This window comes from Calonectris borealis, chromosome 13 (genome assembly GCF_964195595.1).
Source record: "Calonectris borealis chromosome 13, bCalBor7.hap1.2, whole genome shotgun sequence".
NCBI lineage: Eukaryota > Metazoa > Chordata > Aves > Procellariiformes > Procellariidae > Calonectris > Calonectris borealis.
This window is the reverse complement of record NC_134324.1, coordinates 12,476,979-12,502,499: the sequence shown is the minus strand read 5'-3', so window position 1 is coordinate 12,502,499 and position 25,521 is coordinate 12,476,979. Positions and strand designations below refer to the sequence as shown.

The window sequence follows — 25,521 nt, the reverse complement described above, 5'->3', positions numbered from 1 at the left end:
CTAGGGAGACAGTCCTCTGGGCTTCAGGCTACCTGCATATCTGGAGAGTTTGTCCCAGTGATGAGCAGACAAGCTACCCATGAAAAAATAAATATTCCGGGGGAAAATAAAAGAGCTTGAAAATATTCCATGGTTCCCATCGTGTCGTGTTTAAAATGCTTTCCCTTCCAATGGCAGGGGAGTGGAGGACACAAGGTATGTTCAAGGCAGATTGGCTGGGGAGTTTGGGAACCAACTCAAAAATGGGATAGTGGTGGTGTAGTGAGTGGGCAAGAAGAGACCCTGAGGCGTGCTCTTTCCCTGCAGCGTGTGGCCCATACTTAGACTTTGCTTTTCTAGTAGAGCTCTTTGGCATTTCTCTGTGTGCAACATGAATCAAGGTTTCTGCTGCTCCAGGGGCAACCAGAAGAGTTCTTAGCCTTGGCTGGTTTATCCAACCCACCACATACACTTCTCCAGCTGAATCATGTCTTAAAGAGACTATGGTGGGGAGAAGGATATGGAGGCCCTTAGCCCAAATATCTTTGGCCATGTGGTAAATTGAATGTGTGCCAAGGAAAGGTTGTAGGCAGTTCAACCCACCCTGCTGTGCTGTTCAGGTGTTACAACAACTTCCACTTCCACCAGCTTTGGTCCACCCAAATAGCTTCCAGGCATGACTTGGGATTTACCATGGTCCAGACACCTTTGCTGCAGGGAGTTTTGATTGTGGCTACCCTGTTTTTGGAGATTTAATAGCACATAGCTGGCCATGCCACATCACTCGGACAGCGTGACATGTGCAGGTGACTCTGTGGTCTGCTGGCAAGGAAGTTCAAGGTCTAGGGGCTTCATTTGGACACTTCATTGCATCTTCTTGGATGCAAGAGAAGTTATATTTAGCAACTAATAGAAAGAAGGATTTTTCTCACTGGGTACGAAGATCTGAAATGAAGTAAATCTCTTCAAATGCAAAAGCAGAAGAAAAAACACCTGCAAAAAATGCTGAAGTTCTTCCTATTGCACTAAGTTTGAAACATCCTATGTTCCCCAGTGATTTTTTTCTGCATTTTTGGCTACTTTTTAGTTAAAAATATTGATGATTTACCCAAATCCCACATATTCAATGAGGACTTTTTCCCCCCTCAATTATCACTGGGAAATAGCAGGAGAAGCAAATAACTCTAGTGACATCGTCAGTTGTTTTCCACGCCTGAAGAAGGAACAAAACACACCCCCGCCCCTTCCCCCCATTCCCTGAGCACCATCTGGATGCTGCACCAGGGACTTGCTGGTGGGACAATATCTCCAAATATATTGCAACCTTGAATAAAAAAGTTATGCATTTGAATTTGCTGCATTCAGCTAAATCCTCCTTCTTGCTCAGAGATTTGGATGACAGAAGAGGCTTGGGAGCGCTGGGGCTCACAGCTGCTGTGGCAGATGGATAGTTACCATGGGTCTTAGCAGTACAGGCTGCATACTTACCTCTTTCTGAGGAAGGAGCATAGCTTGTGACCTCGGCAAGAACAGGCAAGGAAGGAGCCCACCATTGTTTTAAATCATAAAAGCTGGAACCTGAAGTTTTCACCTCTTTCCCCGCCACCCCCCTGCCAGAGTCCTTCCTCAATCAAAACGGCACGAGGGTTGGTCCCAGCCTGAAAAGATCTTCCTGACTCAGAAGACAAAAATAAACAGCAATGTGAAAAGCTTCCCTGCATTATCACTTCTCTATTTGAACCTGGAACAAGGGCCCTGAAGAGGAACAGAGTGTAATTGCAGTGTCCACAGAAAAGAAATACTAATGAAAACAGGCAGAGCCAGGAGAATTGGCAGAGAAGAGGCATCGCTGAGCAAGTATTTATTACCCCGGCACTTAGTGCTCGGGATGACAGGTGTCTTAGGAATGCAATAGCTGGGTTTTATTATTAGGTGCTTATACTACAGCAGTGCTCGGGGGGAACCATTGATGTGTGGCTCCTGAGGTGCCGGATGTTGGAGAGCAGATAAATGTGTCTCCTATGCCAGGCTGTAATGTGGCCGACGGCAACAGCTCAGCCCCACAGCCCCATGAAGGAAAGGGTTCCCTGGGGCACAGTGGTCATCTTCTGCCTTGAAAGGGTGGCTGGTCCAGAAACCTCTTCTGCGAACCAGCTCCTCATGAGGTGGGGTAAGTGCCCCAAAGCCAGCTCTAAACTAGCCTTCATGCATTTGGGTGGTATGATCAGAGACCCCTTCCACCCCTCTGTGGAAGGAACTCTTTTCTCTAGTTCCTTCACCCTGTAAGACAAGTAGGTCCAATGCTGCACGACTCCCATTCGCAGGGCTCTTCCCAGGACCAGCGCTGTGCTGGCTGCCTTGTAAGCAAACAATGCTTTCTTCTGCAAAGCACAATTCCTCCTGACCAAACTCATCCATCAGCAGCTTGTCAGCAGGAATATGGTTTGAGACTTTGCCCCACTCCATGGAGAACACCCTCACTTAGCACATGTGTGGCTTGCTGGCATTCATTCTCCCTTCCACTTTTACGCATTGGCAGGCTGAGGGCTGCAGGGGCCTCGCGGGGGATCCCAGGCTTTACCACCACAAGCACACGCTCACTGCAATCAGAGGTGGGAAAAAGTGACTTTCCTCCTGCCCCCACCACCTTCCATTTTCACGTTCGGCAGACGGGTGATGTGTTAACAGCAGCCAGAGCAGCAAGGGTCTTCCCAGCATGGACATGCTCAGCTCCTTCTGCAGATCCTGAGTGTCCTTCGTGGTGATGAAGATGTCCTCCTCCGCCCCTAAGCAGGCAGCAAGCAATGGGCTATAGAGGGGACTGGGTGATGTGCCTGGAGCGGTGGGCGTGGGTGTCAACCACAGCAAAGCTCCTTCACCCCACAGCAGCAGGGAATGCTTCCCTGAGCCCCCTGGTCAGGGGAAGCAGGAGAAGGAGCCTGTTCCAGCCCTGCTCTGACCCCAGGGCAGGGGAGACATCTCCAGTGTGGGAACTGTGGGGCTCCTTGGGTCTTATTCTTGGACAACCCTTCAGTGTTACCAACAATGAAGGTGTCTATCTTGTGTACTGCTGTGGTCCCTGCTCCAGGGGAGGAGTACCGCGGTGGGATTCCCTACACCCCACCCCGGGGCTATGATGGATGTTTTGCAGTGGGGGCTGTGGAAAACACAGCCGTGGGGCACTCAGGTGGGACAGGAGAGTCAGCCAGCCCGGGGACAGCAGGGACCCTGGGCTGAACAGGGCTGCGCCACCCCCATCCCCACAGCCACCCTTTTGGTTAGCAGAGAGAAAACGTCTCTGAAAAACAGTACCGGGTGATTTTCTTCAGAAGGAGAGAGGTGTAGGAGCTAGCTAAGCATTAGGCATTTTATGAAAGTACTTTGGGATCCCTGATAAATAGCAATCTAGGAGTTGATAGTGGTTTCAGCAGAGGCGGTATTGCGGCCGTGATAGTCTAAGGACAAGTGAGGCAAGGCTGGTAGGAAAAAGCAGTATTTTTTCATTTCACAGATAGCACAGCTGGGGAGAAGGCCTGGGAAGGACTGGTCTGGGCTAGCTTCATTAATGAGGCAATCAGAAAGCAAGGGCTCTAGCTCCTATGCAGAATGGCAAGTTGCTTATAAGGGGGAAGGCACTTCTTGAGCTTTTGTGAAGAATGGGGGAGAATAAGAGACAAAATAGTATTGCTGAGTTTATTCAGAGAAAGAAAGAAAAGCATGCAGTGATCTGGATTTAAAAAAAAAAAAAAAGAGATAAAAATGCATATAATACAGACCGGAACATTCTCTAAAGTCAATGCACAATTTTTTCAGCCCATGCAGGTTTTACACTTGCTCAAGAAGCCTGGGAGCAGTACGTCTCTGGTCTGACCCCAGCTCAGCTATACATCAATCCAGACCTGTGCTGGAAATGACCGTAACTCATCAGCCCATCTCCTGGCATTTGAGGGAAGCTGTTTAGGCTCCCCTTACAATTTCTCTTTGCTATTGTGAATCTTTAAATATCTGTGCCAGACTGTAATCCCCAGTTTGACTGTAAAACTAGCCTTTACTTTCATACTGCCTTATTACACCCAGCTTAAATTACGAGGGGTAGCAAGACAGGGTTGATAAGGAGGATTTATTATGCTTGAATTACCATCTATAGCAACTCATTGCTTAGCGACTTCCTCTCCCTCCTCTAGAGAAGAGCTGCTGCCAGAATACACTAATTTTCAAGTGTGAACCCTCAATCAACTAGGATCAGAGGACCTCACCCACATCCTCACTGGGAGGAGAGAACTGGGTTCACCTGACTGTGATTATAAAGGGAAGCATCCCTAAGCACCTGGCTTGTGAGGGCCCTGGCCCAGAGGAGATGTGGAGGTTGATCTGCAGGTGGTCCTGGGCAGGAGAAGCCCTGAGGTGGGGGTCTGTCATCACATGGTGGTTTTGTGATGTCCTGGGTAAGAAGCAGAGATGTGCAGAGTTCCTTATCTGGGGGTAAGGATGCTCCAGGTGCTGGGGGAAAGGAGCCATGGGTGCATCATGCAAAGGCCATGGGGAGCTCAAGGTGGCAAGAAGCTGCATTTCACCTAAGGCAGCAACTCCTCTCCCTCTTTGGGTTTCCATGTAGACAGCATAATGCAAACCAGCTTCCTGAGAGCGTGCTGGGAGTTGGTGTCCCCACTGGGAACACTAGTGGCTGTCTGCTGGGATGTGCAGGCAACTGTGCCACCTCCCAGGGAGGAAACCAAGTCCAACTTGTAACAGGGCAGAGCTGGTCTACTTCTGTAGCCCTGCGGGGGTACTGGGAGGAGGTCAGCCTTTTTGGTATGACTTTTAAAGAATTATTGCTGGGGAGTTGGGTGACATTTTCCTTCCATTGCTAAGTTTAGAGCGTAATGCTGCTTGTTTGGGCTTTTTGCAGTCCTGCTGTCTGGGGATCTCATTTGCGTAATTTTGTTGGGTCCTGGCTAATAATGGCACCACATAAAAACAATTCATTCTGCTGGACTGACAGTGGGCTTTGTTGTCATGGTAACCTTGGATTCGGAGACTTGCGGGAAGGAGACAGGTAAGTGCTTGAAATTGCCATATTTCAGCATGGTTTCAAATGCCTCGGAAGTCTGAGGCCCATTTTCCATAAATGAAATTTCAAGGCTTGTTGAAGTACTTTGTAAACAAAATTCATTTATTGCCTGAAGAAAATGGAGTGGGATTTAGTGAAGAAAATAGTTTTAGAAAAACTAAGGTTTCATGAAGCACTCTACAAAATGGGAGTTAAACACAATAAGGATGTGCTAATGCTGCTTTGTTCCCCAAAACTCAGCCCTGGAGAGAAGAGATCCTTTTCCTGTAAGGGGAGATAGTCCAATGGCCCTCAGGGCTAGCCCAGTAAGGAGACCTATGTACTGGGGAGATATGAAGAGGGACAGAAGCGGGTCTGATGGGAGCAATCTTTAGTTTCAAATGCATCCCTCACAAGTGTGCTGTGTTTTACCCAGTCTGAATCAATGAGCCTCTCTGTTCCCAAAATTTGAGTCAATATGTGTACTACATTAGCCAAAATACTCTGGAAGCCAAGATATTCACTCAGAGCTACATACCTACATGCTTATTTGGAGATCTGATTATGAATATTTGTGACTTCTCTGAAAATCAAACCAGGATGATTTTAGCCCCTCTGGATATCAGTTAGTCTGAACTGGGGCTGCAGGGAGACGTTTCCAGCTGGAAAGCCCTGGGCTTCTGAAGAGAGATTTCCAGTTTGGAGATGCTGTGTAAAATCAACAAAAGCTCTACAGTGCTGACTTCCTTTCAAAGCGAAAATCAGCCTGAACCCAAAGGCATGCCACAAAAGGCAAAAGTCAACATTTGGCATCTGGATCCAGCCAACACTTTGGTCAGGGGTCTTTGATTCTGTAGCTTCCTAAATATTCTCCAAGGGGACATCCAAGGATCTGTGAGTGAAGTTGTTTGGCCAGACCATAGTGTGAAAGGAGAACCTGGTGCATTGGTGTTACCAGGATCTGGGTTGCAGTGTTTATCCAAATCCTCTTCAGCATAACTTATACCCCCCTGAAATGCTGTGTCTCTTCCTTTGTCTGGAATAGGGTGGCCGTTTGGGGGAACTTTCCTCCAAAGCTAAAAGAATCCCGTGGCACTTCAACTCTTGCATAGAAAATGTCATTTTCTTCAAGGCATGTTGGAAAGGAAGCTATTTCAGCTCAGCTGCAACTGATGGTTGGGGAGCAGACTGGAGAGGACTGCAGCTGGTGCATGGACTGTGGCAGAGCTGGAACTGCCTTGTGCCTGTTCAGGGTCCTGCTCCAGCCTGACGGATGTTCAAAGCAGCTCCTGTGAATTGCACCAGCCCTGGCAGGTTGAGAGCAGGTTCCCACGGCAGGATGGAGCATGGTGGTGAGGAGGGAGCTCTGGGGGATGTAACCCCAGGGGAGAGCAGCAAATTGGGTCTGTGCTTCTTGGGCTTGCAAGGAGCCTATCCCTTGCATATATGTGAAGTGCTTGAAATAGAAGCATTTTGGAAATAGCAAAAAAGGAGCGCTTCCGAAGGACTCCAACCCTTCTCCATGTGATTTGCTCAACACTTCAGAGTGTTTGTTGCTTTTTTTGGTGGCGGAAGCTATTCGGGGAATTTGACCTGAATTTTTGCATCACTTTGGATGCCTAGAAATTGCACTTATTTAAAGCAAATAAGTCATTTGCTGAAAAAATACTGCCCAGCTATGTGCAGGAGAAAAGGCAGGTATTCCTAAAATTAACCCAACATTAGTGCAAGTGTTTGCTGGGCTCACAATTTGCAAGTACAGAAGAGCTGCTATACTGGGAGAGCCCAAAGCCTTGTCAAAACAGTGTCCGATTCCTGATAGCAGTCAAACAGCAGATGCTTTCTATAACCTTAGGCTCTCTTTCACTCTCATGCACCTTGCAGAGCTTCAGTAGGGTATGCTCCCAGCCTACAGCAATCTGTAGCTCAGGGACTTGCCTGTAAAAGCCATATCCTTGTGTTTCATTGTTATGTTATCCTTATGTTAAGGAGGCTGAGGGATGACCTCATTGCTTTCTACAGCTTGCTGAGGAGGGGAAGTAGAGAAGGAGGTGCTGATCTCTTCTCCCTGGTATCCAGTGATAGGACATGCGGGAATGGTTCAAAGCTGTCCAGGGGAGGTTTAGAATGGACATTAGAAAGCCTTTCTTTACTGAGAGGGTGGTCAAACAATGTAACAGGCTTCCTAGAGAGGTAGTCAATGCCCCAAGCCTGTCAGTGTTTAAGAGGCATTTGGACAACACCCTTAATAATTTGCTTTATCTTTCGGTCAGCCCTGAAGTGGTTAGGCAGTTGGACTAGATGATCATTGTGGGTCCCTTCCAATTAAAAATATTCTATTCTAATAACTCTTGATGGGTGGTGGTTGTTGTTGTTCTGTGAGTTGGTCCAGCTGCTCCTTGAACTCATATCAACTGTGTCCACAACATCCTACAGAAAGGAGTTTCCTGGTTTAATTGTGGTATAAAGAACCACTTCATTTAGGTTTGGGGGCTGTGATTTTCCCCTTCCATTTGATGTCTCCTTGTGTGCTTGCATTAGAAGAGAAGTTGAACCCTTGATCCCTGCCTATCCTCTGCCTGCCTCACACAACTATACACTTGAACTTTATGCACTATATCCCATCTCAAGTATCTCGGTGATGTCTCTGGGGGCCGACAGAGTCAAGGGATCTGCGTAGCCAGTGATCTGGCTGGGACAAGCTGTGCTGTCCATGGCGGACGAAGGCGCAGTGTGCTTCCTTCTGCCTATGCCTCTGAGTACAGCAGCTCCTGAGCAAAAGCTGAGTGCTGGGGAGCTGCAGCATGGTGTATGTGTGGCCAGTGCCCACAGAGGCAGGGTTAATGTGATACTGGTCCAGTGCTATTCAGTTGTGTGCCTGCTGCTCGGTCCCTGACTCAAGGTTTTTTGGAGTACCTTCGGAGATGTTTCCTCCAAGCAGAGACCCCAAGTTCCGGTGCCCATGTGCAAGGATCTCCCCGTGGCCAGTGGGATATGCAGTGCTCCTGCAGCAGCACACCAGAGGGTGGTTTCTAGGACAGTATTTTAAAAAAATGGGTTCACATCAGCCTGGGAAACCCCAGAACATGCTAGGACTTTTCATGCGGCATACAGTCATGGTCCCCTTGCTCCATTGCTTTCCTGCTGCCTGAAAGGGCTGCAGCTCTGTAATAGTCTTGCCCAGGTTGTGGTATTCACACTGGTTGTGCAAAGTGGCTTCCCAGACAAAATTTCAATACCAGGAGTTGACTGTAGCCCTCCCTTCTGGGGAGTGGTCACATCTCCCCTTGGTCTTACAGGCTGCAGAGTCACAATCTGTTGTGCTTGCGGGCTCCCCACCTCCTGGAAGGAGCTATGGAAGAGGAGAGCCTGTTTTGCAAAGTGCTGTGTTTTGCAAGAGCCAATTGAATGAGTATTGTCACGCTGCAGCTCCTTCCTCTGTTTGCAGCATTTGAGGTAGATGAGGCTTATGTAAATGGGGGACAGATGACAGCTATGTGGGGGCAGTGGCGGTGCATGGAGGTGCTGTCTGAGCCTCCCTCTGCAGCACCAGCGGTGGCCCTCTGCCCTGACCCCAGCTTCCCTGCTATTCTGGCTCGGGCTGCTAATGATGCTGTCACAGTTCTGACAAGGCACCTCCGTCCCCATCGGCACCCCCAGCTATTCTGACCCTCTCTTCGCCCTTGCTCTGCTCAGCAGGAGCACTTCAAGCTCAAGCTGAAGGGCTTCTACGGTTTTGCTGCTGGCTGCTGACTGCCAGTCATGCCCAACAATAGCAGGGAGTTTTAATGATGTAGACAAATATTTCTTGAGAGCATGGAGTTCACTATATTAGCGATCAGGACAGCTTTTCAGAGACAAAACATGGATTTAGAGCTTAATCCCTGGCTCCTGCTGTGTTGCAAGAACTCTCTAAAATCTTTGTGCATGCCAAGGCCATTTTGGAATTCCAAAGTTAAATGATCCCTCTCTCCCCCTCCTTGTAAACACCAGGAGGATTGGAGAATAAAAGCCTCAGTTGTAAGTATATTCTGGTTCTTAGGTGTCTCCCTGCCTTGAACCTGCTTGTGTGGCATGACTCCAAATCTTCCCAGCTTATTTCCTGTGCTCAGGGCTAGAGCTGGTCAAAGAGAAGTTCAAAACAATTGCAATCCCCTTGATGCACAGGTATGTTGCAAACAAAAGGGACAGTGAATTTTAGCATAAATAAATCTTAATTTGTTCTTTTGAAATTTTTCATTTATTTGCCATCTGTGATTCTTCTGATGAAAAATCATCCCATCAGCCAATCAAAGACAGGAAAGGGCTAGCTGGGGCTTCGCTGGCTGACCCTGCGGCACAAAGATCCCGTTGCAGACAGATGAACCCAATGGTTAATCTGTGCCTGACAGGCTGAAAATGGGTCATCAAAAGTACCAGGCAAAGAGTTAAAAATTTGCCAGGGTGAATTCAACTGATGCAGTCAGACTCCAATGCAGAGTTAATGTCCCCTTTAGAAGTAGGGGTTCAGATCAGCAAAGCCCTTGCTTTGAATTACATTTTCCTGGCCACCCCTAAACTTCTGGAAATATCCTCCAAATGGAGTAATAAGATGCTTGGGAAGAGAGAGGGGAAACACAGAAGGTAACCAATAAAGTAATCTACAAGGAAAAAAAAACAATCAGTGGACAAAAGGCTTTGCTTTGCCAGCAGTCAAACCATTCAGCCAGCCACAATAGCGTGTTCTCTTCCCATTCTTTGCACCCCAGCCCCGTGCATTTGTGGTTATTATCTCGCCTGGACCAGATTGGTGTTGACAAACAAAAACCCAGGTAGCTTTGATTTTCCGTGTGTGCACGGTCAAAGGGAAAGAGTCATCTGCCCCGTGGTGTCTGATTTTTCATTGTCCTCACCCTGCTTTATTTCCTCCACACCATGGCATGGAACAAAGACCTGAATTATGGCAGCAGATGAATGAAGTCTTTGAAAAACTATTAGAACAATTAGGCACTGAGGTGCTGTGTAGGGGGAGAGCAAAGGGGTCACCACTTCGAGGGCTTGAGTGCTCCGAGTTTTAGGAAGGTTTGGGCTGGCTGTGGAGCTGGTCCTCTGGAGGGGAAGCAGGAGGAGAGAAATGCAGAGAAAAGCCAGGAGTCGTGGCAGCTGCTGCCATCAGCTGTCCTGTGACTGGCTACCTAGATAAGGTAGCCTGACAGCACTCAAAGTCTTTTTTGGGTCCACTTCTCCATCCTGAGCTGGTATGGGAAGAAATTCCCAGCCCTGCCAAAGGAGAGGGGGGAGCAAGAGCCTGGGAAAGCAAGGAGACAACGGCACAACGGCAACTCATGAGAGATGATTTGCTGAAACATGGAGGGTCCTCCTGGAAAGGGAGGAACCGTCCGTATACCTGCCCCTTTCCTTAGCATCTCCTCTGGGCAGCCACTGGGAGATGGGACAAGAGGCACAGTGAGGACTTGGCTTTACCTACTGTGGCCTCTTCTAAAATGCGTTATTACTACGCAGATCTCCTTCCATATGTACTTGGAAAGAAAATTTCTAACACGGACAGTGGTCGATGATAGCAGCGCAGTGTTCCTCAGTGCTAAGGGCACATGCTAAAGATAAATTATTTCTTCCATTACACAGCTGGGGAGCTGAGCACCAAGAAATCCCCTGCAGGCTCCAACCAAGACAGCTTCAGAGCTGCAAACAGCCCTAGACCATGATATTTTTCAATGGACGATGCTTCTTCACATGATGGGAAGAGGGTCTGGCAATCTCTAGAGCACTTAGATGGCGAGCAATAGCAGTGTGGATGGGGGAGCAGGAACAAAGACCCACTGAGTCAAATCGCTGCTGGAAAAAATGCACTGAAAAGCTAGAAAAGAGAATAACCCTAGCACAGCACTGCCATTAATTTAATATTCATCAGATGTGATGGGAGGTGGGGTGGTGTATAGGTTTCCTTTCTGTGCTACTGTCCCCAGAGCACTCCTTTTATCCTTTAGTCCAGCCTTGGAGGAAAATCACCCAAAATCAGACTTTGTGGCAATGGAAAAGTGAGATCACGATTCTCGTGCTGGCAGAGTGGTGTGAAACAATGATGATATAAAAAAATAGTAATCTCTTTAGAAAAGAAAGGCTTGGTCTTGCTTGGCAGATGTTATTTATTTTTCCTAGCAGAGGGAGCAAAAAACTGCAGCTGGAATCTCCAGTTGGCTTCCCAAGGTACTATGGTGACATTTTAATGATCTAATTCCCCTCAAAGGTGGCATTTTCACTTGTTCCCCTGACCTATTGCTGTACATTTGCTGTGAAACAAACTACCTGCTATCAGCCCTGACATCTCAGGCTCAGAGAGAAAAAAAATAAGGCTGCGATACTAATGCAATGAATGGACTCTTCACCCTGTTAATCCTTATGAGGATGTAGCTGGCTGTCTTCTCCATATGCTTTAGGGTCACGGGCTCTTCAGGAGCACATCAGCGTGATGCCGTTCACCTTTGCAGCTCCCACCAGTAGAGGCTGTGACCAGGGCGCACCGGTGTGATGTTTCCTGGCCCATTTACACTCTCCTCCTGCACAGCTAACGGTGATGCTCATGCTGGTGAGACCCTTTTCTCACTCTGTAGTGCAGCTCTGCCCTGTTCGGAGGAGTTGCCCCAGGCTGAAGTGCTGTTTGTGATAGGCATGGCTTGGACGAGATGACCTGCAGAGAATGTGGCTTGCAGGATGCCCTGTCCCACAGCCAGGCTCTGGTTTCCATTCTCTGGAGATAAACTAGTTCATGCTGGTGTAAAATGTGTGCAATGAATAACACAACTACAGCAAAATCGTTTATGTAAAGCAGTGATGTGGGAGAAGTTTCATAAGAGGTTTCATATATCTCAAAAAGGCCTTTTGTCAAAAATAGAAGCATTTTCTCTAAGAAAAAAAAAAAATCAAGTTTCTTGCACAGTCTTGCTGTCATGCTAGTGCTGTTCCTAGCTGCCATGGAGACCCTCTTTTCTCCCAGAGTGAGAGACGCTGTTACGGTCCTTTTCTGAGCAGGACAGAAAGTAGAAGCCGCCCTTTCAGGAGTGACTGGGCTGGGGACACCAGCTGCCACCCACTGGGGTAACTGGCCCTACGGCAAAACCCATTGGGGGCTGAGCTTTTTGTCTGAGAGGTTTTGAGGGGGCAGGCTGGTTAGGGGGCACGAACGGGGGCTGCCGAGTGAGCCGGTCTGGTAGGAAACAGAAAGCCCGGGGACAGGCGAGCTGCTGACGTGACCTGTGAGGGAGCAGAGATGGGAAAGCTGGCCGGGAAACAGTGTGCGGGGAAACATCCGCCTCCGCCTTGAGACTGGGTCAAGCAAAAGCAGCTCGGTCCATGTGCTGCTAAACCTGCAGGTAAACACTGTCATCCAGCACCAATATTTTGTTTTCTTCCTTGGGGAAGGAAACAGGGATACAGCAAAACCCCAAATAGGGAAGACACTGGTGCTCCCACTCCAAAGGGGCAGGGCGGCTACAGGGACGGGGAGAATCCAGGCAGAGAAACCAGGCCATGGAAATCAATGCAAATGACTTTGATCGCAGAGTTTCAAGCCCATTTGCTCTGTAGGAAGCACGGCTGTCAGCAGGGATAGGCAGTGAGAGGGGTGGGATCTCACAGCCTGCAAGATGAAATGGAGAATGTGGCAGATGCTTTTTTTTTCTAGCTTCAGAGGGCCCTTAGCAAGAAGCCCTTAGCATCGCTTTAACGGACCAAGGAGGGATGATTTCAAGCTCCAGCCCCATACCCCTACATTTCTGTTGGTGTACGTGGCAGCACAATGGGCAGTGTTGGTACCACGCCTGCACGGTGATGGGGCCAGCGAGTGATGGACACCAGATGGGACTGGTGATGGAGAGGCAGCGGGGCTCCAATGAAGCACCTCTCCCTGGGGCACAGGGAGGCTTGGTGCACCAGAGACCTGTGGGGATGCCCTCAGAGCCACCCGGAGAAGCGGCAGAGCCCCTCCGTGAGCAACAGCCGGCAGCGTGGGAAGGGAGACTGCTACCTACAAGCGGGCTCTGCGCCCTGCGAACTGCCCCTGGGGAGCACTCGCGTGGGGAAAAGCTCCAGTTGTGTCAGTCATCACCTCTAGTCATTTTTAAAAAGAAATCCCTTTGGGCAGGGGCTCTGTTTTCATTCGGAGCTGCACGTGATGGGACGTGTGCCTCTGCTCTAGTTTCCGAGTGCCACTGTTGTTGTAGGTTAATTATCGTTAGTAATTAATCATCACCGCTCACAGGAAAGCTTTTCTCTGCTAGTCAGGAGTTGCACGGAGCATTACCAGCTTTTTTCCCCTGCAAACACAGCTCCAGTTTGACCCAGGGACTCCTCTGGCACCAGCAGCTGCCTCGGAGCCTGGCAGCCCCTTGGAGGGTGGTTGGGGGGAGTCTGGGTTGTCCTGCCTGGTGACTTTTTTTTTTTAAATATTATTTAAATACAGCTATCTAAAATCTCTCCAGGCTCATAGTAAAGCTTTGCATAGGGTCTCCTAGGCTAAGTCTTGTTGACTTTTTCCTTCTTTCAATAAGTTTCTGATGTAGTGAGGCAGCTGGAACAAATCCGGTGATACATCCAGTGGTAACACATCAGTTCGCAAAGATGTAGCTGAAAAAAACTAATAACTGTAGTCATTGCTTTCACTATACTTAAAAAATAATAAAAAAAAAAAAAAACAGAAGAAAAGAGAAGGAAGGTGGCATCCGGATGTTTCTGCTAGGGCCACCACAGGGAAGGAGAGACCCCAGGAGACCTGCTGGCCTTGGGGCCATGCAGACGTAGGCACGGCCATGAGACGCCTCTCCTGCCCCGAGCCACTTCCAGCATTGGCCTCTCCACAGCACTTTATGGTGTTTTTTTTTCTCGCAGATCCAACCGCCAGATCCTAAAACGGGTCAGGCATATGGGATCGTGGCATGAGCAAATTCGGCTGGCTCAAGTTCAAGTTTATAAGGAACTCAGTTGATTTTCTATCTTTTTTTTCATCTCAAACCAAATCCCAAACATAAATTATGGGAACCAGGCGTTTCCTGGTGCCTGCAGCTGCTCAGCAAAATTGACTTTTCCGTCAGCGCTGCCGCTCATGGTGCAAACCTGGCAGCTGAGCGCCGGACCCAGTTGGAGCCCTGCTTTTCGATTCAAGAAAAGGTCAGCCAACTTGGAGCATTTCAGACTCAGCGAATTATTTTCTGACAAAAATGTTGGTTTATTGGGAAATTTCCGGCTGGCTCTAATTGGGACAGCTGTTAAGGCGGCAGTTTTCACAAGAACTAAAAGTTGCTTTCAGATGAGTACAGCTCTTAAAACGGCTGCTGCTTTGATATCTGCTCGTTGCCTTTCTTGTCTGATTATTGAGCTTAGTATCTCCCTGCAAGCTTAAAAAAATCCACTTTGCCTGTCTCATCTTTCTCTTCTCTTTACCAAATATTATCTTTTGCCCCTCCTCCTCCTTCAGGAGACTCTGCCAGTTCGAATTTGACCCTAAATTTGAGCTTTGCAAAAATTAACATGTATAGCATTTCAGATTAAGAGAATTTCTCTTTTTTTTTTTTCCCCCTCCAAGCTTCCCAGGGTTCACAAATACTGTCAAAAAGTCAAAGCAAACATTTGCCTTGTTGCTTTAACATGAGAGATCCTGCCAAGAAAATTAACGGGGCCTATCTCCACAAAGGGAACAAACTCATCTAATTCTGATGGCGGTACTAAGAGATGTGCAGCTTGCTAGCTTTCTGTAATGACTTGTTTTTTAATTTAATTGTTTCTCCTTTCTAATCCCACATACGTTTTTGCCACCAAAGCAAGGAAGCTGAATAAAGCATATGAAGGTTCCTAAATAGCTCATACAGTCTGAGTCTATGAGCTGGAAATTTTATATCCTTAGGGAGCTGTAAGGGCTTGACAAAAGTCCTTGATAAAACAATATTATGAGTCTTACTCTGATCTGCTGGGAATTCTCACCAAACTTGCCTTGCTCCCCACATGGCGATGGGAAGACCTGGAGCTCAGAAGCTCCTGGCATGTCCTGGCTTTGTAGTTCTTGCAGGAAGGACAAGAGCAGAGATGCAACGTCCCTGGCTATAGCCCAACAGTCCAGGGTGATGGCAGCTGCTCTTGCTTGGGGACAGCACAGTGTCCCTGTCTCAGCTGGGGACATGCTGCTGCTGGGCTTCCCACGGGAGCGGGGCCAGGCTGTCTGCTCCCCCTGCTCTGCCCTCGGCCATCGCACTGCTTAGGGGTCTTAATTTCTGCTGGGGTTTATAGCACCAGCGGTCACTATTTCTCTCACAAAGCTGGCCCCATGCTGGATACGTGGTCGCTGTTGAGTTGCTTGAACAAAACTGGCCGAGTGGTGCTTGAACATCCCCTTTGTGCTGGCTCCGGCTGCGCACGCCGAGAGTGCACACGGGGCTGGGGCTGCAGCGAGAGCAGCTCTCCAGGGAATACACATTGCAGATATGGAAATTGCTCTGGAGCAGAGTGAGGAATGGATTAAATTTGGTTCAGATTGAATCAAAACATCTTTTTTTTTTTTTAATATGGCTTTCCAGTGAAACAGGAAAAATGAAAAAAATTCATCTTGTCACCTCAGTGTGTTGTTCAAAGCAAAACAGTGGTTCTTTTTCTACCCTTTTTATTTTAAAGAAAGGCAAGTTTTAAATGAACAATGGTGTGCTGAAGTGGAAAAACTTGAAGCATTTAATTTAGAAAATGGATCGATGAAACATTTTGGCATTCTTAAGCAAAACATTTTCTTTCAAAACAGGTTGAAAAAAGTGCTTTGATTGCAGCTGTTTTTTCTTGGATTGTGGTTTTGTTTGTTTTTCTTCTCACTTAAACTAATTGCCAAATTCTGCCTAAATTTGCCACTTGTTTAGATGTCTCAGGACTCTGTTGCGCACCAGATTTGCAGTTCATTTAAAATGAAAAATCTTTGACTGCAAATCACGCATATACAAGGAGATAATGGGAGACCCCTGATTTTTGAGGTCCTGATGTGCAGTTTTCTGCAGCTTGCACTAGGAATGGCTACCTGACAGCAGTGCATTCCGTAATTAGAATCATGGAATCATTAAGGTTAGAAAAGGCCTCTAAGATCATCGAGTCCAACTGTCAACCCAACACCACCATACCCACTACACCATGTCCCTAACCACCTCATCTACACGTCTTTTAAATACTTCCAGGGATGGTGACTCCACCACTTCCCTGGGCAGCCTCTTCCAAGGCCTGACCACTCTTTCAGTAAAGAAATTTCTCCTAATGTCCAGTCTAAACCTCCCTTGGCACAACTTGAGGCCATTTCCTCTCGTCCTATAGCTAGTTACTTGGGAGAAGAGACCAACACCCACCTCGCTACAACCTCCTTTCAGGTAGTTGTAGAGAGCGATGAGGTCTTCCCTCAGCCTCCTCTTCTCCAGGCTAAACAGTCCCAGTTCCCTCAGCCACTCCTCATCAGACTTGTGCTCCAGGCCCTTCACCAGCTTCGTTGCCCTCCTCTGGACACGCTCCAGCACCTCCATGTCCTTCTTGTAGTGAGGGGCCCAAAACTGAACACAGTATTTGAGGTGCGGCCTCACCAGTGCCGAGTACAGGGGCACGATCACCTCCCTACTCCTGCTGGCCACACTATGTCTGATACAGGCCAGGATGCCGTTGGCCTTCTTGGCCACCTGGGCACACTGCTGGCTCATGTTCAGCCGGCTGTCAACCAGCACCACCAGGTCATTTTCCATTGGGCAGTTTTCCAGCTGCTCTTCCCCAAGCCTGTAGCGTTGCCTGGGGTTGTTGTGGCCGAAGTGCAGGACCCGGCACTTGGCCTTGTTGAACCTCATACAGTTGGCCTCAGCCCATGGATCCAGCCTGTCCAGGTCCCTCTGCAGAGCCTTCCTACCCTCGAGCAGATCAACACTCCTGCCCAACCTGGTGTCATCTGCAAACTTACTGAGGGAGCACTCGATCCCCTCATCCTGATCATTGATAAAGATATTGAACAAGGCTGGCCCCAAAACTGTGCCCTGGGGAACACCGCTCGTGACCGGCCGTCAGCTGGATTTGACTCCGTTGACCACAACTCTCTGGGCTCGACCGTCCTGCCAGTTTTTTACCCATCGAAGAGTGCACCTGTCTAAGCCGTGAGCCGCCAGCTTCTCTAGGAGAATGCTGTGGGAGACAGTGTCAAAGGCTTTACTGAAGTCCAGGTAGACCACATCCACAGCCTTTCCCTCAGCCACTAGGCAGGTCACCTGCTCATAGAAGGAGATCAGGTATATTCCCCTATAGGCAATGCCCTGTGCAGTGCAGTTTTGCTCCTATTTGTAAATAGGCTGCTAGAAAACCGTGCGATGCCAGTGCTGTGCCTCTGGGCTCTGTGCTAGTGCCTCTGCTGCTGCACGGCCCGTTCTCATGGGAAAAGAGCCCAGCAGCCTCCCTGGAGTCCCCAGCCCTCCCCGGGCAGGGAGGGGGGCCTTTCTGCAGGACTCTGGGACCTACACAATATGTACAGTGCCTTGCACCCAGCTGTCGACCACAGTCCTACCCTTGGGTGGCAGGGGGAAGGAATTTAAATAGAGAGGAGCGAAGTTTCTATTTAGAGCCGGAGGATGCTCCTTCATCAGATTACACCAGTTTTAAGTAGGTCAGGCAGGAGACCCAAGATATCCGAGTCCCCTTCAAAGGCATCCGTCCGTCACTTATTATTCCAGGCATTTCCCTTTAGCTCTGCTTTCCTTTCACAGCCCCGGCCCTTTGTCACTGCTTCTGGGCTGCGCTGGCTCTCACTGTGCTTCCCAACAGTTGCTCCTTTCATTGCCTTTCCCGGCCCTCATCCCCCCCGGCTCCAGTACAGTGGTGGGGACAGCAGTGGCCTCAGCCATGTCATTAAGCCGGGGCCACCGTTTTGGGGTGCAGCCCAGCAGCTGGAGGCCAGAGGGGAGGCTGCATGCGTGGGGCACTCCTCGCAGCACCATGTCCCCCCATGTTTGGTTTTAGGTGAAAGCAAGCAACGATAACAATGAAAGCATCCAAAATGCAAAAGAATTCCCCAAACTCCCTGTTGAACCCTTTTATTCTGGGAAAATAATTGTCTGCGCTGATCAACCTAAGACCACCTGCCTGCTCTCCCCAGCAGCATCGGCATCCAGGCATCCTTGCCAGCCAGTTTCCCCTGTAATCAGTCCTAATAATAAAGGCTCTGGACATATACAGGACCCTTCCTGTGCATTTCCAGGCTGCCTTGCAAACAAATGCACAGCAAGGCAGAGAATGACTTACGGGGTCTTGTCGCACGGCTCTGAAATGCAACCCTGTCACCTTCATTACCCAGAAAGACTTAAATCCCCTCTCCTTCGGCACGGGCAGGTCTGACACGGGCGAGGGGATTGGAATGGAGCAGACCCTGAGGCTGATCCTTCAGCAAAGCACTTCAGTGTGCATCAAGTCATTTTTTTCCCAGATGACTGGAGTTATTTGAGCGCTTGTGATTACGGCCTTTGTAGGGTCACGGCAGGGATCTCGCACCTGGGAGGAGCAGGGCTTTGCCGCTGATGGGAAGGAGCCTGCAGGCTGGGCAGGTCAATGGTGCCTCGTGCCACCTCCGAGCAGGCGTTCGTGCCAGCCTCCGAGCGGGTCCGGCGCAGGCTGCCCTGGGGTCAGGGATGTGGCTTCTGTCGGCCGCGCTGACACGCTCCCGCACCAAAATCACCAGCAAGTAATACCCGCTTGTTTTTATCGAGCCATTTTCTTTGCTCGCTCTCAGCCTATTACATTTTTAAACTCTTTGTGGAAATTTTATTTTTTTTTAACTCAAGGCCTCCTTCGAGCTGATCACAAGGGAACGCTGAGTGCTTGTTTTTTAGTATTCTGACAGGTGCTATTTTGCTATTTGCTTGCGATGATTCAGGACATTTGCATCTCTTTGTCCTTAATTAAAAAGCACTTCACCCTTGCTGCAGGGGTATGGCAGACTTCTCTTGATCTATTCATTTTGGGGGACTTTTAATCAACATACCCACTTTATCGGTTCTGACAGGGGGGTGAAGCTTAGCACAGTGTGGAGAGCTGTGTGGGTGTAATTATGGCTTACTCTTCTTTTTTTGGGGGGGGGGATGCATTTGACTGCTGTTGAAAGGCATTTTCTAACAGCCTCCTAGAAGACAGGAGTCCCCTGTCCACCGAACACATGGGCAATGACAAAGGTAAAATTTGCTGCAAAGCCTGAAGCTGTCAGAGCTGCCTGAGACGTCGGTGCTTTGCCTCTCCACCGCAGGCTCTACCCGAGAGCCTGCAGACAGGCTGCCCCCACTTTGTGGGATCCCCATCAGATCCCACCCTGCTTGCACAGACACGATCTGGTTCAGCTTATCTACATCTCTGCACCACAACCCCTTCTGCGAACACCCCTGGGCTGGGCACGTCCCTCTGCAGCGCGTGGGACAAAGGTGCGCGTGCTCGGTGTGCACGTTGTTGGGGTGCATTTGGAGTATGCCAGGGATGATCCCTGGTCTCTTCCACACACACATGTACTTTTTGCAAGGTGAAAGGGCAGCACCTTTCATAGCAGGGCCTTATTTAATGGCAACATGTGTTGCCTTGGGCTGTCAGGGAGGCTAAAAGTACCTGTGAGCTGAGGAAGGGATTCAGCAGCAGCTCAGCGGGCAGTGACCAGTACATAGTCTGGAAGTGGCTTCCACTGCAGGAACCCCCAGGCCTGAGGGGAAGATACAAGGAGAGAGGAGACCCCTCCATGGTGTCCCCAGTGAGAGGGTGCTGGCACGGGGCTGTCTGCAGGGATGCTGCAAGGCAATGGGATGCATGAGGGGTGAGGCAGCCCGAGGCAGGGTGGTGGGAGCAAGGTGCTGCTTGTCCTGAGAGCCTGGGACGATGGGCAGCAAACACCCTGCCTGGACGTAGGCAGAGGCTGTCTGCCTGAGGCGACTCCTTCCATCCCCCCAGAACAGGTTGTTTCTCTGCAGTTCTTTCCAACTGGCTGGATCCTGCTCGCAGGTGGGGCAGTGGGAAGGGACCACAGACCCGCCTGGGGGGGTCTCACACAGGGAAAAGCGTCCAGCCCCTCATGTGCCACTGCTCCCTCTGGTCTCCAGCCCAGTGGGGAAACGGGAACTGGGTTTTGCCTCGGGGACCTAAGCCTGCCAGGTAGCAGTGACCCCAGGGATGGGGTCCCAGGATGCTGAGATCCCGTAACTGCTTTCTGATATTCCAGCCTTAACTCTTCCGTCTCCTCCCACAAAATACTGGACTAAAAAACAACTCCAGCAAGGCTCCCGCTGCTGTTCTAGTGTTTATCTGTTCCGCTTTTCCAGACCGGGGTATGCAGGCTTGTGGGAACCTTTGAAGATTATTTCCTTCAGTTTTCTGAAGAGACTTCAGCCTCCTCTTGAATCTTTTTATTTTACCTCCTTTCAACGCATCGGCCCGATTTCCCTGAGTCTTAACAGTGACGAACAAGATTAAGATTGGAGCTTAGTGAGTATTAGGACATCTCTCATTCCTGACATGCTGGCAATTACCAGATCCTAATGCCAGCATCTCTCTTTTGGAGAGGCACTATATGTGCAGGCATTTCTGCTCCGATGACTTTGGGAGTGTGGAAGCTGGAGGGCACCGAGCACAAAAGCTGCAGTGCACAGTGTCGGCTTCTTTGCACTTCAGCTGCCACTGATTGCTTTCAGCAACCAGAGGGGCTGGGATGGAGGGGGAGAAAACTGAGGGTGAGGGGAACGGTGGATACTGGGCATTGTGGCACCGCCTGCATTGGCTGGACGGCATCTGGATTTCCACCCGATGAGGTGTGAGGTCTATTCGGTTGGAAAGTAAAATCCCAAAGAGGGGATTTGAGTGAGTGTCGTGGTTTAACCCCAGCTGGCAACTAAGCACCACACAGCCGCTTACTCACTCCACCCCCCTGCAGTAGGATGGGGGAAAGAATTGGAAGAGTGAAAGTGAGAACACTTATGGGTTGAGATAAGAACAGTTTAATAATTGAAATAAAACAAAATACTAATAATAATAATTTAAAAATTGTAATGAAAAGGAAAATAACAAAAAGAGAGAGAGAGAAAACTCGGGAAAACAAGTGACACACCCGCTCACCACCCACCGACCAATGCCCAGCCAGTCCTCAAGCAGCGACTGCTGCCCCCTGGCCAACTGCCCCCAGCTTGTATACTGAGCATGACATCATATGGTGTGGAGTATCTTTTTGGCCAGTTTGGCTCAGCTGTCCTGGCTATACTCTCTCCCAGCTTCTTATGCATCTCCTCGCTGGCAGAGCATGGGAAGCTGAAAAGTCCTTGACTTGATATAAACACTGCTTAGCAACAACTAGAACATCAGTGTGTTATCACATTATTCTCATGCTAAATCCAAAACACTGCACTATATAAGCTGCTAGGAAGAAAATTAACTTTATCCCAGCCAAAACCAGGACAGTGAGGCTTGCTGTGCCCAGCAGCCACAGCAGCACAGGCTGAGATCGTGCATGGCACAGGGTTGATCTAGGTCAGTGTTTCACGGGAGATCCTGGAGCTGAGGAAGAGAGCAGTGCTGGCATTTCTCCATGTACTCATGCAGGCATGGGCTGAGGAGCATCACGGATGCTCACAAGGGTGTGGAGGTGGAAAGGGTGCAAATGGCAGTGCCAGCAGCGGAGAGCAGCTGGCCACTGGATGGAGTCTGGACTGGGAGAGCAGCCCTGCTCTGCCATGGACTCAGGGGAAACCCTGGTGGTATGACCATGGGGGGCTCTCAGGGCTGCCACGGGGGCAACTGTCCTGCTGTGTCCCACCTGGGCCAAGATGAGACGGAAGGAGAGGCAGTCCTGTTGCTTCCTCCTATCTGGGAGTGGGTAATAGCAGCACAGAGGATGATCTCTTCCCCCTGGATGAATGATGCTTTGGGCCAGAGGTGGAAGAGGGGCTGCCAAGCTGCTCCAGGCGAGGAGCAGGCACTGCCCCTGCCCTGAGCAGGTGTGTGCTGGGGAGCCCACACGTTGGATGGGCAAAGTGCATGGAGGCGTGCCAAACGAGCCACAGTCCCAAGCACTGCCTCCCTAAAAGACAACAAAATCCAGCCCCTCCAAAATTCATCCCTTGAGTTCAGGCACTTGAGCGAGAAGGGCATTCCCCTCTTGTTGGGGGAGACAACAGAGCTTCACAGGGGAGAAAAATAAAGAGGCCCTGAAAATGCCTAGTAGCTCCCAAGAAGGAAAGAGGTGTGAGAATACGGGCCTGCTGCAGGCATCTGTCCCAGGGCTTCAGAGTCAGACCCATAACAGACAGCAAAACAACACAGCTCGTGTGACCCCAGATCACCTGGTACCTGCCACAGGAAGGGTTGCATTCTGCCTCGGCTCTGCCTCTTCTTTCACTGGTTTCTCCACTTGCCAACCGCCCTGCGTTATCCTCAAGCTGACAAAATGCCAAACTGCCAGGCAAACCGCAGAGCCGGGGCAAGAGGGAAAGCAGAGCGCAGGACCCAGACCAGCTGCTGGAAACAGTTGTAATTGCAACAGCTAAACTCAGCCACAGATGAGCAGTTAACATTATTTACTGGTGTATAAACATTCCCGAGCCAGTGTAGAGAGAAGTCGTCGAAATCCCTGCATCTCTGGACAGAAATGCCTAAGGGTATTAACAATAAAAGGCAACTGTGCCTCCCTTTCTCACTCTCTTAAATCCTGCCAGGGAGGCCAGTGGGTGATGATGTGCCCTCAGCTGTGCCTTCAGAGCTGCAGTATGGAAAGGGTCACGCACGGTTACAGCTGGCCAGGTCCATCCATGGGGTTTTGGTCACGAGCACCATCTTCCGCATGTGTAGGCTCTGCTCTGAATCCCAGCATGTCCTCCGGAGAGCCCCAAGCCCAGGTTTTTCCCAGCTATTGAGCAACCCTGGGACAAATCACTGTGTGAAATACAGTTTGCATCCCAATGACACTTTTTGTTGCCTCCATGACCTTCCTGGCTCCTTTTCCCCTACCCTGAACTATTGTGGCACAGCTTGACAAGGAGCTACTGTGTCTCCATCCAGAGGCAGCCGCATTTCTACAGTGAAGAGAAGCAGCTGCTCTTGTTCCTGCAGCTCCATGTCCCCAAAGTTTGCGTCAGCAGTTGCACAGTATTTAAAATATGAATGTACTGCCTGAGATGTGAGATGCCAAACTACCAGCTCATGGTCCTGTACTGGACGTACGACATCAGATGTACAGATGGCACAGCTGCGAAAAAGTATTGAAACACCTGGTGCTCAACTTGCTGAGATTTTTCCCTTTTCTGTCAACTACTGCCAATTCCCTTCCCCTCCCCACCCTTTCCTATGTACGTTTTCTCTTTTCATGTATCGATCCCTAGGAGGAATGTAACGTGTTAAGCCCTGAGCTGGGGAAAGCGCCAGAAGAGCAGAACCATAAAAGCGCAGGAAATGGCATCTTTCCCATTCCCAGGATGACTGTTCTGACACCCAGGATCAGATCACCTATCAGTTTGGTGACCTCTTCCCACTAAGCAACTAATTGTGAAGAGGGACTGTCCACAGTGGAAGAGACGTGGAGACTCCTTCAGGCCTGGTCTGATGTAGCAGTAGAGGATGAAAGTAACGTTCTCGCTCCCGTCAACGCTCTTGTCACCCTCTGGGACAGCTTGCACCAGCTCTTGCTACGGTCTGGGCTGTCCTCCCACACCCTTCATTCTCCTCGGAAAACGTTCACGTCACATTTGTTCAGGCTCCAAACACATTTTTTTTATCTGTCAGCACTGCAAGTTGATTCCAGTGCCTAAAAACCAAACTGTGTCCTGTCTGCTTCATATATCATCACTGTCCATAATGGTGGGAAGCCAGAGCCCAGGTGGAGCGGTTATTGATGTCGTGTGAGCCCAAATGCAGCATCTGCTGCTGTGCCCGGTCTGCCTTGTGAGCCTGAAAAAGACAAAACCTCGGCTATGTTGAACAAATGCCCTGGTAGAGTAAACAAATGTTTCTACTGTGCAGGACGTGCCCCAACTCGGAGAAAAGGGTTGAGACTTATACAGGGTTTTTCATCCTCTGACTTTTCCAAAGGGACCCTGTAACCAGCTTCTCCTCGGATGTCCTTCACCGCTCTCGTCCCAGGCGTGTCGGCATACTCAGCCTCACGGATGCTGCTGTAGGAGACTTGCAGCCTGACCAGCCTCTGCCTTCTGCCAGAACCCACAGCTCTGGGCAGGGGGAGGAGATCCTTGGGAAACCTTGGTGTGGGAACCTGCGTTGCTCCCAGAGCACGCAGCAGAGCTAGGTAACAGCACGAGCCCCTGTTTGTTTCCAGGAGGAGAGTAAGCATCAAGGACAGTGGCTCTAACTGTGCTCTGTCCTCAGACAGATGACGTGGAGCAGTGACGGGAGGAGGGGAAGGCAAATTCACCTCCATGCAGCCCTTCAGAGCTGTCTGCTACATGGCCCTGGCAGTGGCTGCCTGCAAATACCCTGGCAGCTCCTTGTCCTGGCGTCCCCAGCTCTGCCAGCAGTGCTTTCAAGCCTGATCTTTTCCTGCAGAGCCCTGTGGTATCTGTCTCTGCCCAGGGTCCTCCAGTCCCACCGTGGGTTACCTTGCTCCTCCACCCTTGAAAGATATCTATCTAAGGAGGATTTTGCAAATGCCAACAGCCTGAGTTTTCTCGGAAATGAGCTCCTGAACACCTTGGGTTAATACTTCTCTCCACTTGTATCTATTTTCCCTCAGTACAGCACTCCTGACGTAGCCCAGAAGAAGAGAAGTCTCCTTGGAGAGAGGCACTCCTTGTCTTTGGCATTGCCCGAGGCAAGGAGTGACCAGCCCTTTGCACAAGGAAGAGGAGGGCAGAGCATTGCCTCCTGCCTTCACCTGCTGCTCCAGTCTGCAGTCATAAACACCACCCACCAACGCAGGAGCAGGCAGCACAGATTTCATGACTGACACTGCAAAGGAGCTTTTGAGAGAGCGCAGCAGGATTCAGAAAGGGTTGCAGATGTGCCCAGACTCATATAGGACTCTGGCTACAGGGCAGCTCCCTCTGAAAGCACTGCCAACCTTGCAAGGTTTGGGATCCTGGGCCAGCGCTGGAATTGTCTCCTCATCTCCCAGGGCTAAATCCTGCAGTGAGGACTGCACGATCAAACCCTCACTTATTGTGGCAGCATGGCCCCCCAGGCTCTGTGCTCATGAGAAGTCTGTAAATTATAGGTTTTATTAGTTTGCCAGTTAAACTGAAACACCAGAAGGGACAAAAAGCATCTTGAATAAAACATTTCATCTCCTGTTTAAGTTTGGAGAATCCCATGACAGTAGACCTCACAATAAATGTCTCTTCAAAGTGGAAAATAGGGGCCGTTTCCTCCCAAAACACTGGTGCAGGACATTTTGTCCTTCTCAGCATTTGGACTGAGGGTGGTTTTTTCTGCTCAAAATCATTCACTGTGAATATGAAATTGGTTTCTCCCAGGCTAAGCCTGTG

General features: G+C 49.7%; 1 protein-coding gene across 1 annotated transcript in view; it reads left to right on the top strand.

The window, feature by feature from the left end:
• Nucleotides 1-25,521, top strand: part of LOC142087719 (thymosin beta-15A homolog) — a 463,475-nt gene that overhangs the window by 80,312 nt on the left and 357,642 nt on the right. The gene's annotated exons all lie outside the window — the stretch shown is intronic.